The sequence below is a fragment of the Sturnira hondurensis genome, unplaced genomic scaffold, assembly GCF_014824575.4.
Source record: "Sturnira hondurensis isolate 20B ecotype Veracruz unplaced genomic scaffold, ASM1482457v3 Scaffold0003801, whole genome shotgun sequence".
Lineage (NCBI taxonomy): Eukaryota > Metazoa > Chordata > Mammalia > Chiroptera > Phyllostomidae > Sturnira > Sturnira hondurensis.
In genome coordinates, this window is record NW_028076432.1 from 1,934,256 (window position 1) to 1,949,591 (window position 15,336).

Sequence of the window (15,336 nt, forward strand, 5' to 3'; positions counted from 1 at the left end):
TACAATTTTTAAAACTAGCTGAAAATCAAGGACTTTGTAATTGATAATTTTTATGGATTTGAAAAACAATTTAAATTACTTCACTAATTTCAGAACATAAAGTAAGTACCTGAAAACCTAAAAATTTTATTGTTTTTTCCCTTTTTAGACCCCTGTCTCAGTGAAGTCTACCTTGTAGGAAGCAATTAAATTTATGAGCTCTTGTAGTTCTACATTCTCTGTAGTTTTCCCACTAGATCTAATGCTGCTTTCTGCTTTCATCTGGTGACAGAGGTAATCACACCATTCCATCTTTTCACAGTTCAGAAGACAGTTCTTTGTTCTTTGACTCTCACTTAAATGTATACTTCCTTTAGAATTTTCCATATTAAGTTGGCAAACAATGTATAACTTGTATGCACTAAAAATAAAGCTAAAAGAAAATATTTTATTCAATTAGATAGTATGAAATTATTCATTTAAGAATGAATGGAAAATCATGAGCCCCAAAGGGTTAAGTTATTTGTATCAGGAAACTATCTCTTGAAAAACCAATACCCACAGGAGCTGTCTCCATGAAAACCAAGTACAGGTTGGCATTCTTAAAGAAGTGGTGCTTCATAGATACATCTAATGTGGAAAGCATGACTTATTACTTGGAAAACTGTCCTAAAACTAAAGATGCAAATGTGAAAATAATAATTAAGTATACAAAACTATGAATGTAATATGTTTTAGTATGCTAAAGATCATTTTTATTATTTGGCAACTTTGGGATATTTTTAATTTAATAAACATTCATATCCTTGACATCCTTATGTTGAATTTTTAATTTCAAAATATTTGACATCAAAGCAGAAATAAAATAAACAGTCTAAAATGCTTTGTACAGTCCAGAGAAATAAAAATACCTAGGAAAAATCCAAATCCAAATTTAATGTCAATATTTTTATGTTTAATATCAATTGTATGTCTACAATTTTACAATGTTTTCCTCTTAGCTGTTCTTTTGCTCTCATAAAGTAATGGCTCTTAAACTTGAAGTATATTGGAATCACTTGATACACAAATTTAAAATGTTGGTTCTAGAGCCCACTCCCAAAAGGTGAAGAGCTTATAATATAACACAGGCTGACTAGACAGATTTATTTAATAAGTTAGTGAATTTATAGCTATATAGTTGCTTTATATCTAAACGATTTTAGCATTGGAGACTGATTGTAGCCAACTTCCTCAGGAAAAAAAAAACCCCTAAGATTCAAATAGTGAAATAAAGTCCTTAAGACACAGGCTGACACTATTTCTCCTTGCGCAAGGAGCATCACATGAAAGGCAATTCTTTAGAAATCCAAAGTTTCAATACCACTTGACTCCAGATAATGATCAGTGAGATAATTTAATAACCTCCAATTTACTTGATAGAATATTGTTTATGTCTAGTGAAAGTATGTTAGAAATGACTTAGACCAAAGAAGCAATTTGATTGGTTAATGGAGAGTCTAAGAATGATAATTGAATTTGAGGAAATTCATTAGTTAAGACACTCAAGCAGACACTTTACAACCCCAATTATGGACTCTAACATATGTAATAGTCACAATGTGATATATGCACTTCATTGCTGAAGCAGGCATATTTGAGAGTAAGACATAGTATGGTGCAAAGAAACACTGGCCTGAGGCAAGCCCCGCCTGCAGCCCCACCCCCTTACCCTCATAGCATCTGTACAACAGGGCACAGAAGCACAGCAGCAGGTGTCATGGCATATTCTTTTAGAACGCAAGGCTGCTCAAGACCATCTACAGATAATGAACCATGACAGCTTTGGATGTGATGAAGTATAAAATGAAAGTAGGAGAAAGCAAAAATGCTACATAAATGGCCGGAGCACCATCAACTAAACAAGCACTTCAGGGGCATTAATACTAGTGATAATTGCAAAAGATACTTATTTTAATATCATAAAACCACTTTTAAAGAGATACAAACCTACAATCTTCTGTACAAATCCTTCCCCCACTCCACATATTATAAAATATGTTTAAGGATGGGGGCATGATCACCAACAAAACCTATCAAAGTTGCTGGTTTTCTTTTCCAAATACCTTAATCAGAAGGTCAGCGGCACAATTTCCAGAAACGCAGTGATAGGCCANGCAAAAGATACTTATTTTAATATCATAAAACCACTTTTAAAGAGATACAAACCTACAATCTTCTGTACAAATCCTTCCCCCACTCCACATATTATAAAATATGTTTAAGGATGGGGGCATGATCACCAACAAAACCTATCAAAGTTTCCGATTTTCTTTTCCAAATACCTTAATCAGAAGGTCAGCGGCACAATTTCCAGAAACGCAGTGATAGGCCAATGAACAGTCTTCTGATCTGAATCCAGGTGTTTGTCACTCAAATTCTTGTTAGTTCTCGTTTTCCTGTTTTCCCCTGAGAGACAATGAAAGAAATAATCCATTACAATGCTGGTCTGCTATCCTTTCTGCACTTGACTTTCCTACTAACTGGGCACGGAGAGTTCTGCGTATGCAGCCCGTTCATTATTCACATCCTGCTCCAGCCTCCTTAATTCCTGGTGTGCTGGATGCTCCAGGCTAATAATCAATACATGCAAATCATGCTGACATAAAGGAAAATCTAGAAGAAAAATGTTTCAAAACAGCGAGTTTTTCACATTTCTTCTGACATACCCTGTTCAATGGCATTGGTCTGCAGAGAAGAAATAGCCTGTGCTGCCACAGAAGGCACCCGGTGGAATTGCCCACCATGGGGAATTATCTCTAAGCAATTCACACTTTGTTTTGCTAACAAGACTCCTTGTTAGGATACTGAAACGCTATCCTGCTCTGGCAATGTTCTTCCATCTTTTAGAATTATTGAACAGCTAACTGAGTGCATTTTGACTTGTGAATCTCTTAGCAGGCACCACAGTGCCAATAAAAAGGAAAGGTATTGCCAAACATTTACCTGAGGACATGGAAATATGGCCCATACAAAAGGCCTGAGTTGTGGAGGAGCTCTATCAAATATTGTAATAGTTCCCTCTCTTGCTTGCTTCTTCTGTCCTTTCGTCCTCTCTCCTCTTTTTCCCATTCCTTTCTTTCTTCCTTTAATTCCATTTTCTTTCATGCACTCCTTTTTGCATTTATCTACTCTTCAATATAGAGCAACCTACTTTCTCATAGTTGCAGTTTTAAATAATGATTTTAGAACATAAAATCCCAAAACTCTAAGCACAGTGGCATAATTTGTTCACAAATGTGGAAACATAAGTAGGGGGATTTATGTTATCAGCTGAATTTCAGAGTCCCAATTAAGAATGGAGGCCCCGCATCTTCCTGTGGCTCTTGCACTAATCAGACCATTCTGCCCTTTCACAGATTCAGTTTCCAGTCTCTGGAGAGCGCTGACATAGCAACACCCTGAGATCTGAGGAGTCAAGCGTTCCTACCACGAGATAAATGCACACACAATCCCCTGCAGCCTTCATTATATTCTGAGTAGAATTTTATAGTTTTTCTGCAGTTATTTAGGAGTCCTATTTGCCAACTAATGGACTGGAATCATTACAGCATAAATCCACGTAGGAAAGTCTGAGGTTTTACTAGTTTTCAAAAAACCCATACTTGTTGGTTTAAAGCAATAAGTGCTACATAAGAGGTCATTGTTCCCCAAGTGGCTCCTGAGCTTCATTTGGCCTGACACAGACATGGAGTGGGTGGCTTCGGCACAGGCTGTCTTCATCACAAGTACCATTTAGTACCTGTGATCCTGTCAATGAACATTAGTTGAGTGTCTATATGGACCTTTTTTTGGCTAGCTCTTATGGACAAAAAAGAGATAGTTTCTTGCTTCTGAAAATATGAGTTGGGGAGTCAGATATAGAAACAAAATGAAATGTTGATTCTGGAATATGGAAAACTATAAATTGATAAGTACCAGAGTGGAGATTTGGGATATGCTAGGCACTGAAGAAGGATTCTTCCTCTCCTAGAGAAGAATTGTGTTTTCTCATTTGAAAAGAAGAAGACATCACTGACGCCGTGTGCTTAAGTGCACGCGTGTGTGTCCTTCAGAGTATGGGGCCTGAGGTGATTAAACAGCGAGGTTCTGAAATTATTAAATGGTTTACACAATTGTGGCCTTTCACAATTGGATTTTTTTCCCAATGATTCCATGTATAATGTGGCTTTTCCCGCCAGAAAGCATTTAAAACATTTTCCCATGGCTACAGGTCCCAAAAAGTCTTTGATTACTGAGAAAGCACAGCCAACCAGAGTCATTTTCTACATGTTGGAAAGAATACATGAGTGAGAAATATTCTCCCATTCTGGAAGCCAAATAGCGCAGATTAAAAACCATCTGTCATTGGGACTATGAGCCCACAAGCAGGCAGCAGACGTCCAGCAGAGTCTGGGGCAGGAACAGTGTGTAACACAGATTGAAAAACACAAGATTCAACTAGACTCATTTGCTCAGTCACATGGTTTAAAGGCTATTACCAGCTCCCATCAGAACCGTCTTTGCCGTGAGTTACATAAAAGCATGTGGTGCAAACCGAAGACATTTTTTTAAGTGTAAATTCATTGTTTCTCTCTGAAACAATTTTCTAAATGCTTATTTTGTGTCAGGCAGGGTGCGAGACACTGCAAGTTCATTTGCAGAGGAAAGCAGCAGCTACCTCAGCACCCTCTCGCTTCACCCCAAGGAGCCTGCAAGCTAATGACAGATAGACAGATAAATACACATACAAAGGACACATGTAACTATATAATTTAAATTGTAAAAGTTCCAAAAACGACATAAAGATGCTAGGAAAGCGAGAGCGGGAGCCCTAATCCAGAACTGGTTTCTGTGTAGAAATCACATTGACAAATTAGCAGGGTTTGGAGGTGTGTTGGGTTCTGGGATGGGTAAAGGGATAGATTTGAGGTGGAACAATGTGTGTGTGAAGTCCTGAGGCAGGAAGGAGGTTTATATGTCTGAGAAACAGCAACAACAATGGTCCATGTGGTTGTGATACAGTGAATACGCAGAAACATGGGCATATCAAGGCTGGAGGCAGGCCGAGTTCATCACTGCTGAGGGTTCTAGGTGACAGAACCATGGGAAGCCACTGAAGGACCCAGTCCCTTTGGTTACTCTTTGAATGATGGATTGGGGTTGAGGGTGAGTGGGGACATTCACCATGATTCAAAAAAAATTTTTTTTACCTATTTCTTAGGAGTAAAAGTTATCATATTGAATTATAAATCAGTTTTCTGGACCCCGATGTTTAGTCACAGTTGATTTGACTTCTAAGTATACCACACTTTTCTTCATAGCGTTCATCATTGTTCTATCTTTATGCTTGTTGTTTCCTCCTCTCCCTAGTTCGAACACTTCTAAGAGCTAAAGTTTTTTCCATTTGATTCGCCGATGCTTAAGTAGGGACTAGAACATTATTTGGCACAGAATAGTAGTAGCTCAACAAGTGCATCTTGAGAGTATAAATGAAGAGATAATTTAAAAAGTGGTCTTCTGGATGCTAGCAATCACTCAATGTTATTCTGTCCCCTAAGTTACTTTCACGGGAGGTCAATTTTGCACGGTAAAATATAGCATACTAGACCAATCAAATGTGTTCCTGCTGATTTGTCACGAAAAACAGAATTTAGAGTTGCAGCTTATGGAGAAGGCATAGCTAACCCCATGTGGGCAACGCCAATGTGTAAAAAAATAAAAAAAGATGAATGCAAAATATATTTTGTCCTAACTAATGTACTTCTCTTAGAATTTGGACTCAATCATTATAGAATCAAATCCAATCATTTGTCAGCAAAGACTCTTGATAGTTTCCATAAATTCTAGTCCTTTTGTTACTACGATTCAGAGTTGGATGCAGCCACAGGACTCCCCAGGGCACTTTGGGTGGCAGAGAACTTATAGGAGTATGTCCAGACCAAATGTGTGCACTTCAAATTTTGTAATATTAATAGACTGTTTTTATGGCACATATATAAAATTCATAAAAGCTTATAAACAAAAAATATGCAAGAACCTTTATTGTACTGTTTCCTCAGAGTGAGATGTTTCTACTTCATTGATTGTTTTCTTCCACTGAACATATGTACTATAAATATTATTGGGCTATGTATAAATTGCTATAATATATCAAACAGCTTAAGTCATCTAGACAGATGTGCTTATGATATGGTTTTCCAAGAAAATACTACCAAAAATTATTTGCTTATGATGCTTTATGCATTTTTATTTATGTATCTTCATTTTTATTCCGTAATTTTTAGAAGACTAATTTGAGTATTGCTCAAATGTGGAAAACTAACTTTATAGTAATCAATGCAGGTTAAAAGATTCAGTGAACCTTGGTAAAGAAAATATAAATGATTAGTTTATGATGAATTACCTAAGGTTTTTGACCTTATGTATAAGCAAATCAGATGATATAACAGCAAATTAACCAAGACATGAATATTTAAAGAGTAATTACATTAGAACACTTCTTGTGCCAAGGAGCCCTGAAGGATATCTGTAGGAGGAGAACCCGTTTGCAGTAGGCAAAGGCAAAAAGGAGGGGAGTAGTAGTAGAGCTAGACTTTCACTCGCAACATTCAAAAATGTTTTTCACAGTTGAAAGAATAATATAGGACAAAATGTTTCCAAATTGTATTAGAAGCACAGAATAAAAAGGTCCTTTAGGAATTATCTAGTTTTTGGTTTCATTACCTATTGGTGGGAACTGTAGCTGCAAGAGGTCCGCATAGTCCCTCAAATATTACGTAGAATTGTGTGCACTTATGTACTTATGCATCTTCACCAGATTCTCAAAAGGCATCCATAATTCCTTCCTTGATAAAATATTCATCAATAAAAGCTCACTTGCCCACGTTCTAACGTTCATATCTTTTGATTCTCTATCCAGTGAGTGAAAAGCGCCATTTCTATCATAGGCTTCCTAGCTTCTTGCTATAATGCAAGGTCCAAGTCGTACCAACACAGCCCTTTACTTCTAAGAATATAATACTAACATGTCATTAAATACTCAGAAAATCAAGTTGTTGTATTATTATTTGAATAAGATTAGTTTGGATTTTTAAAGCCATGTCAGGATGAAATCCTTTACCACAGTCAGTCACTGTGTGATGAAAGCCGTAGGAATTTCACACAATTTCTCTTTGTGAATTGAAGAAGTGAGTTTGAAAAGCTTGACTCCCTTGTCTGATTTAATCCACAAAACAAAGCTTCTACTTTCACCATTTTTGTTTCATTTCTAAAATCTCAGCATAAAATACACTGTGAATTTTAAGAGCCTGTTTTTGTTCAACTGTCTTCAGCTTCTCTATTCCTTGGTTAGGACAAATGAATATATTTCTTTTTTCTTTTGTAAATTTATTTTTGAGTTTAATTTTAAATTATTCAAAAGAGGTTTAGACTTATTTATGAAATAAATATAGTTAGGAAAGACATCTAGTCCAGAGATTTGCTAAAACTTGCTATCATACAAATAACCTACTGACCATTATAATGCACATAATCTATTTTTATGCATAGTATCTATTGACCATTGTTACTGGCATATTAATTACTGGATAACAGATAAAAGCTATACTAACAACAGTTAGTCACTGTGAGAATTTATGTGAATTCTGATCTGAAGTGCAAGTGCAAATGATAGAGAGCATAGATTTAGGCAAAGCACATAAGCATATATATTGCATTTGGGGACACTAAAGCCAAAGTAAGTACTTTTATGGCATTAGTTTCTTTAGTTGCTTGTTTCTAAATATACTCTTCCAATACTTTTTAATAAAGTAAATATATTAATATTTATACTATTTAATATATTTAAACATACATATATATGTATATTATTTTACTACAGACCCAATTTAAGAGAAAATGAGTGGAATCTAGTATAAAAATTATTTTGAGTGACATTTATAGTAAAGAATTGAAGTGAACTTTCAAAGATATATGGTTTGGCTGTCACTGGGTTCTGTCTTCCGACAGCCTGAGTTCAAATCCAGAAAGTTTATATCACTTTTAGACAGTGTTCTAAAAGTGTTCTAAAAGTTTATATCACTTTTTTTCCAGCACTTCCTAGGTATAATTCTCAATTCCCTCATCTAAAACAAGAAACCTGAATGTAATAATTCTCTAATAGTGCTGTTGGCTATATTGTGTTGCTACTATTGTTGATATAATTATTTTCTAATTAAAGTTAACACCAATTCAAATTTGAAAACACTATAGCCTAGAGGTACCTGTTCTTAAATGCTGAAAGCACATGTATTTGTGGTGTATTCCAGTGTACATCACATCACTAAACTAACTGTTATTCATAGTTTGTTTATGCACATGTTGTATTTCCTTATCTTTCCTCTAGGTACTTGAGGGCCAGAAATTCCACACTAATTTGACTTGCCCTTTTTCTCTACTTCTGTCTCTCCTTTCTTCTCTTCTTCTGTAGCAACATGTATTTATTGAGCAACTACATAGCAGATACTTTCATAGGTCTGAGGTTACAGGGGAAAACAAGACAAAGTCTTTGTCTTTATGTTCCTTAAGTTTTTGTAAAATTCAATGAAAATGCTCTATTTGCTAAATTCATACAATGCCTATGCCAGTGATGAAGAAACAAATACAAAAATAAAGACATGAACAAATATATGCATAGTAAATATTTTGAAGTATATTTAAAATGCAAGAAATTTTAAAGGATATAAACTTTCATAAATATACAATAAAATCATAAAAAATTAGCTATGATAATAAAATCAGAGTATACTGACATTGGTTGAATGGCAATGTATTAGTATCTGATAAATATTGTCACATTTTCTTGTAAATAAATAATAAATAAGATTAAAGTTAAGCCACAATAAAAATGTTTATCCTTTATAGGAAAGGATTATACACTTTGATAAAAAAGAATATACCAACAAACAAATAAATGTAGTAAGTTATAAACATTTTTAATATTTACTTTATGGTATAAGCTTATCTTGAACAAAATATTTAGCACATCCTACATTTTTATATTACATTGCCCATGTCAGAAAAACCCAGATATGAGAAAACTCAGACAATAGCAGGTAGAACCCAATATAAAAAGGAATCCTGTATTGAAATGGCTTGTTCATGTAACAGTGACCATGAACTTTTGTTTTAAACTACATAAATTACCTATTTTTTAAAATGACACATCTATGTATTTATTTGGGCAATGAGAATATAAGTAGAAGACAATTGTATTGATCTCAGTTGGGTAATTAAACATTTACCTGTTTCTTATATCAGATGTAAAAGCACATAATTTACAATGATTAAAGCTACTGAAGAATCACTAGCATTTTGTCTATTAATTATATAGGAGAAAAGGACACTAGAATATTTATTTTTTGTTCCTAGGATTATTTTATATTTCTAAAAGCACTGTGAACTAAAAAAAGAAGTTATAAATTTTATAAAGTTTAAAATTAAGCCAAATTAATAACTGAATCACTTACTTATGATATACAGAAGAAACTTTAGAATATGTAAAACTTTTCAAAATCAAGCTACTTTTTTCACATTTAAAAAATATACATATAAATTATTAAAATATGTTTACTTTGAACACTCTTAGAATGTTAGGCCCCTCAAGGTAAGAAAATGTTTTTCTAAACCTACCATGTTAGAATATACTTATTTCCGACTGAAGTCATTGTACTCAGCAAGCTGTTTTATACAAAGAGATAAATAATCAGTATCTCCTACTAGTGAATTTTGGATCTTGTCTAGTGATGTCTTCCATCTGCAAACCTCATATTTCTAGTGTACCTTCCAAGGCTAGTGTTCAGTAGATCATTTATGAAATCTGTAGTCCCCTCTGAGGAGGATGATACTACCATCCCCATTTTACAGATCAGAAAACTCGAGGTCACACTGGTGGTGAAAGTTAAGATGAGAGTTGAACCTCAACTATCAGTCTTTCAGTTTCACACTCATTTATGTAACATTCCATTGTATTTCTTAGTGTGTGGCTGTAAGATCGGTGAACCTAATAAAATTGGCCTGCTTCTGTAATACTGCTAAGATAGTATAGGATGTGAAGTAGGCAGAGTGTGCTGATGGTTTGTTTTAATTTAGGGAAGGATCTGTGCACTTCCTTTTTAAGTTTAAAAATATCTACAAGTACCTCCTCACCCTCCTGCCACCACCACCCCACTGTTCCCTCTCTTTATCATTTGGTTGTGTGTTCATTTATTTACTCGTGTAATTAGGTTTATTGGAGGTTTACAATGTACTAAAATGCAAATGATAGTTACTTTAGTTGTGAACATCATATGAAGTTATCTTTGCTTCCTTGCCTCTCTGTGTAATCCGGAACAATCCTATCCATTCTTTTTAATGTATCTAGTAGCAACTTGCCCTTTTTTCATCATTTTTACCATTAATGCATTGAGACTACTACTCAGGTCATTATCACTTTATACTTAAAGAAACAACCTCTGGAGAAATCTTCCACCTCTAATCCATCCTACACACTAACATCGGATTAATTTTCCTAAAATACTTAAGTATATAACAAGTTCCATTATTAGAATCCCATTGTCATCATTCCTTTAAGGCCTGGGACTAGGTGTCCCACTAGGGGTAGGTGTCTGAGAACCCTACACCATGCCAGGCACAGGCTGGGCAAGTATTTAGTAATTGTGTATTGAATTATTCATACAGTGAAGGTCCTTTTAGGCCTATTTTTCCTCAGCATGCAGAGTAAATTAAGAGAGGATATGAATTGTTCTTTTCAACTTTTTTATTAATATACACAGAACATGTTAAGATTCACAGATTAACTTTTCAATGAAATGGGGTAGAATACATTGAAATTACCTCTCAAGGTAATTTCATTCTGTTTCCTGGGTTGTTGCCCATAAAATGTCCCCTTTGTATATTTCAGAGACTCTAAACTTTCTTTCATTGGGGATTGCAGGGAGGAGTATGGACCTTTGTGAGAATCCCATGACTCTCCTAATCAAAATTCACATACACTAAATATATCGTTTACGCCTTTAAGAGATCAAAAACAACCTGAAACTCAAAATAGACTCCTACACTATGGACCTTGATTAAGAATCCTCACTCTTTTCCTTTTCTATTTCTGTTCTCCAACTGTTTACAAACAAGTTCAATTTTCTCCATCCTAAGCCAAAATATTCATTCCGCATCACTTACCCTTTTAACAACCTATAATGATATTTTTCCTTCTTACTATGAAACTTTCATAGTAAGCTTTTCCACATTTACTTCAATACAGGTATTGAATCTTTCTATTCAAGTCATCATGAACCTCGGGGCTGTCAAACCAACACCCAAACCTCAATTTTCAATTTCTCTACATTCATGTGATTGTTAAGCACGCTCCANATTCATTCCGCATCACTTACCCTTTTAACAACCTATAATGATATTTTTCCTTCTTACTATGAAACTTTCATAGTAAGCTTTTCCACATTTACTTCAATACAGGTATTGAATCTTTCTATTCAAGTCATCATGAACCTCGGGGCTGTCAAACCCAACACCCAAACCTCAATTTTCAATTTCTCTACATTCATGTGATTGTTAAGCACGCTCCACTATCTCAAAACTTTGGTTGTGTGTCAATACGTACAGTTCACGGTTTTTGTAATTCTGTATTTTATTTTAGTATCTTTTTCTGGTTGTTCTTCCTTTACCATATCTGCATTTAAACCCCAAGGTTTTAGCCTCAGCTCTGTTTCTGTATTCTTCTGTATACTCTAATAGGGTCAGTATTACTGCTCGGCAGATTATTCCTAACACTAGGTCTTTAACACTGGCCTCTTTTCTCTACTCTAGCCCCCAATTCCTGCTGATAGCGGGCTCCTTATAGACGACCTGCTGGCATATAAAACTCACAAACCTTAAATAACACATAGCACACTTCCCTCAGAGTTTTTTTTATATTTTGTGTTCCACAGTTCAATTATTAATGAATATTTTTAGCTCTGTGGCAGTTCCTTCTTTAAAATTTTAGTTAGACTGCATCTTGTCCATTGAAATTCTTCAAAAGTGTTCCGCATGGCAGTTCACATCCCCCGGAAGCCATCCCCAGCCCCATTCGTCTGAGTGAGGATCATTGCTTTGTACCCTGGAGCATCCCAGGCTCCTCAATTAAAGTGACAATAACTCTACAGGCCTCTTCTGTTATTTTCCAGTAGGTTGTGAGGCCCCAGAGGCAGGGAGCATGTGTCTATTATTCCCAGCTCATCAGATGATTGAATTTATTGCTATAGGAACTCACTTCTTCGTTTTCTGATGGAGAACTTCTGATGGAGAAAAACTGATTCAGAAAGGTATTTCTATAATATTTCCCATGCTATTAATATATGAACTTATTCAAGAAATGAGCATTGACTTTGCAAAACATTGCATTTCCAGATTCTGTACATAGTTAAATTATAACAGAAAATATTTTTATATTCCTAAAATGCATGCCATTACTTAAAATGTCATTACTTAAAAGAGAAAATCTGGAAAGGCTAAAGTTAGAAAGAGATCTAAAGGAATGAATTTGAAAACTGGGTTAAAACATAAATCATTAAGATTTCCTTTTTTACCTTATAAGCAAAACTCCCAACAAAGCACGCAGGGGTGAAGTTCCTATTTTTATTGTTTCTTTATTAACATATTGACTATTAGACTGTAAAATAAAGTATAGACGAGAGTTTTATAGTTATTTAAATTAAGTTACTTTGAAGTCATATGACTTTTTTACAACCGCTCTGGAAAGCCAACTGGGGCTTTAGATTGTGGTTCTGCATCATCAATGGTGTTTCTTTGTTTTTAAATCTCAGAGGTCAAACTCTTTAGAAGTACATTCCTCAGAAACAAATGCCCTTTGTGTGGCCTCCCTGATCACGGCATAGTATTCAAATACAGTTAATGTTCCAAAGGACATGAAAGCATTTCCAACCGGTCTCTCACTTTCCCACTGAGTCCCGCCCTAGTTTAGAAGGGTGGCAGTGGGGGCACATTTTTATGAGTTGAAACAGGGTAAAACGCAGCAGCATTCTGTGATGGGCACATATTTTCTTAAGAAGCCCTGACATTTACTGTTCCATAGTAGGAATTAAAGCTATATATTTGACGGACTGTTTCTTCTTAGGTGCCTCCTGTAAGAATCATCCATCAGAATTATTGCATTGCTTTTGGGTGTACACAGAAAAGTCTCTCTAGTGGAATACACCTTCATTTTCATTTCCATTTTAAGGTAGCAGCATCGATTCATAAAGAACGTGTTTGTAGTAACAGCTGGGGACAGACGATTAGAGGTCATTTGAAACAACAGAAAAAAATAAAACCAGTATTTTAGGAAAGGAAGCTTTTTTATTATAATTACTCTTAAATAAGATTATAATTCCAATAACTCTAAGCCAACATCTTAAAATATTGCATTTGAAGCTACATACAATTTTATTCTAAATAAATTTATAATGTATATATTTAATGAGAAATCTTTCTTGCAGCTGATTCAATACTCCGGAACACTGTCTTAAGTTCCACAAAGTAGAGCGTACACTAGTTAATATATGTAGTTTTCTATAAGCTCAATTCTTGAATATAGTAAGTGCTTCAGCAAGTGAGAGTTTTCTCTGGGGGAGTCAGAGAACATTTTCATTTAAATAGAAAAGAGCCCTGGCCATCATGGCTCCATTGGTTGGAGAATCCCATTCTCCCCCAAACCAAAAGGTTGCTGGTAACCTTAGTCAAGCCACACACCTAGGTTGGAAGTTCAACCCCCAAGGGGCAACCAACCAACTGATGTACCAACCCATGTTTCTCTCTCGTATTGATGTTTCTCTCTCACTCTCCCCACCCCATCCTCTGCTTCCTCTCTTTCTGAAAGCACTGAAAAAATGTCCTTGGGTGATGATTAAAATAAAAAAGTAAAATAGAAAAGAAAAATCCATAAACACTTATTAAGTATTCTTCCCAATAATCAAGGCACACGAATACATTCTCCATTACATTAGTAAGTGATAGACAAAATAAGTAAATGTTTATCCATTAGTTTTCCTCAATCAGTGGCTACCGGGTGGAATTGAGCATAGGCAACCTTCAGTAGCAAGTCTTTTTGGGCATTACCATTCTTTCTACCATCCTCTGACACAGTGGCCTCAGGGCAGAATCCATGTTCACTCTAGCAGACATTTTCACTGAGAATCACTGGTCTGGGTCTCTTGTTTGATTTTTCTCTTTTTAGCTAGAAAAGGCTTTGGGCTCAGATTTGTTTTCAGACATGTTTTAAACAATGGGCTAAATGTGTTCCAGAGAAGGCAGGGCTGCTAACACACTTGGCTGAAAAGCCATCAAATATACCGAGAATAGAGGCAGGCCATGCAGATAGGAGAAGGGACACAGAGGTCAAGAGTAAAATTGGATGTGCAGAATGGATTTCAGAATAACTCCATAATTCTGGGATTCTTACATCTGAACCTCCAAAGTCATCAACAGAAGACTCTTATTTGTCAATGAAATGTGGTACAGTCTTAAGCACAAATTCAATGTATCTTCAAATACATAGTTATCTCATACATAGTGTACTGTAAAACATGAGTTTTTTCTCATTTTTCACTTATTATATTTCATTTATACTTTTGGTTTTCTAACTTTAGCTAAGTTATTCCACCTACTCTTTTAGGTTCCTAACTTATCTATAAATGAATTTGTCAGGCAGCAGTGATTTGAGCAGGATGGGTGATTAATTTGAAATCACACCTGCCCTGTGTAAACAAATGACGACAATGCATGATTCTCTGCACCAGCTGCCCATTTCCACCGAGCTGAGCCCTGGCTAACCCATGGCCGTCCGGGATCGCCCCCCACCCCTGCAGCCACACTGCAGCTCCTGAGTTTCCCACCATTGTGCCCTTAGTGAAAGAGACTTAGTATTAACTTCACTACTCCTTCAAACTAAGCAAAATATGGTATAAATAAATTAAAATGCACTAACATTTTAATTCATTAGCATGTTCATCCAACTACCATTTATTGAGGGCCTACTACATTCCAAGCACTGTGCTAATTTGAAGGTATAGCTATGAAGAAAGATCTCCTGCTGGTCTACAAGCAGATGACAAGAGAGCGAAGGCAGAATTTGATTAAGGAAATACAAGAGATACACAGTACGAAATAATTTACTATTAGCAGGAGAGTAATGACTTCAAATGTTACACAGTCAATGGTGAATAAGGTTGCCTATTAAGCTTACTTAACTGACATTAGAATTCAGCAAAACATTATTCAAGAAATGATTAGCTTTGTACTATAATG

The 15,336-nt window shown here is 35.4% G+C and overlaps 1 protein-coding gene and 1 long non-coding RNA gene across 3 annotated transcripts in view; both read right to left on the bottom strand.

Moving 5' to 3' along the window:
- The window catches only part of SYT1 (synaptotagmin 1), a 440,827-nt gene extending 438,703 nt beyond the window's left edge, over window positions 1-2,124 (bottom strand). Inside the window, exon 1 of one of the 2 annotated variants that reach the window (XM_037042822.1) lies at window positions 2,085-2,124. The gene's annotated coding sequence lies outside the window, so the exon portion shown is untranslated. The remainder of the gene's footprint in view (window positions 1-2,084) is intronic. The other variant, XM_037042821.1, reaches the window with a different exon arrangement.
- A 179-nt stretch (window positions 2,125-2,303) lies between these two features.
- LOC118984717 (uncharacterized) overlaps window positions 2,304-15,336 on the bottom strand; it is a 114,290-nt gene continuing 101,257 nt past the window's right edge. The window contains exon 2 of the long non-coding RNA XR_005065975.1: window positions 2,304-2,427. This is a non-coding gene — a long non-coding RNA (uncharacterized LOC118984717). The remainder of the gene's footprint in view (window positions 2,428-15,336) is intronic.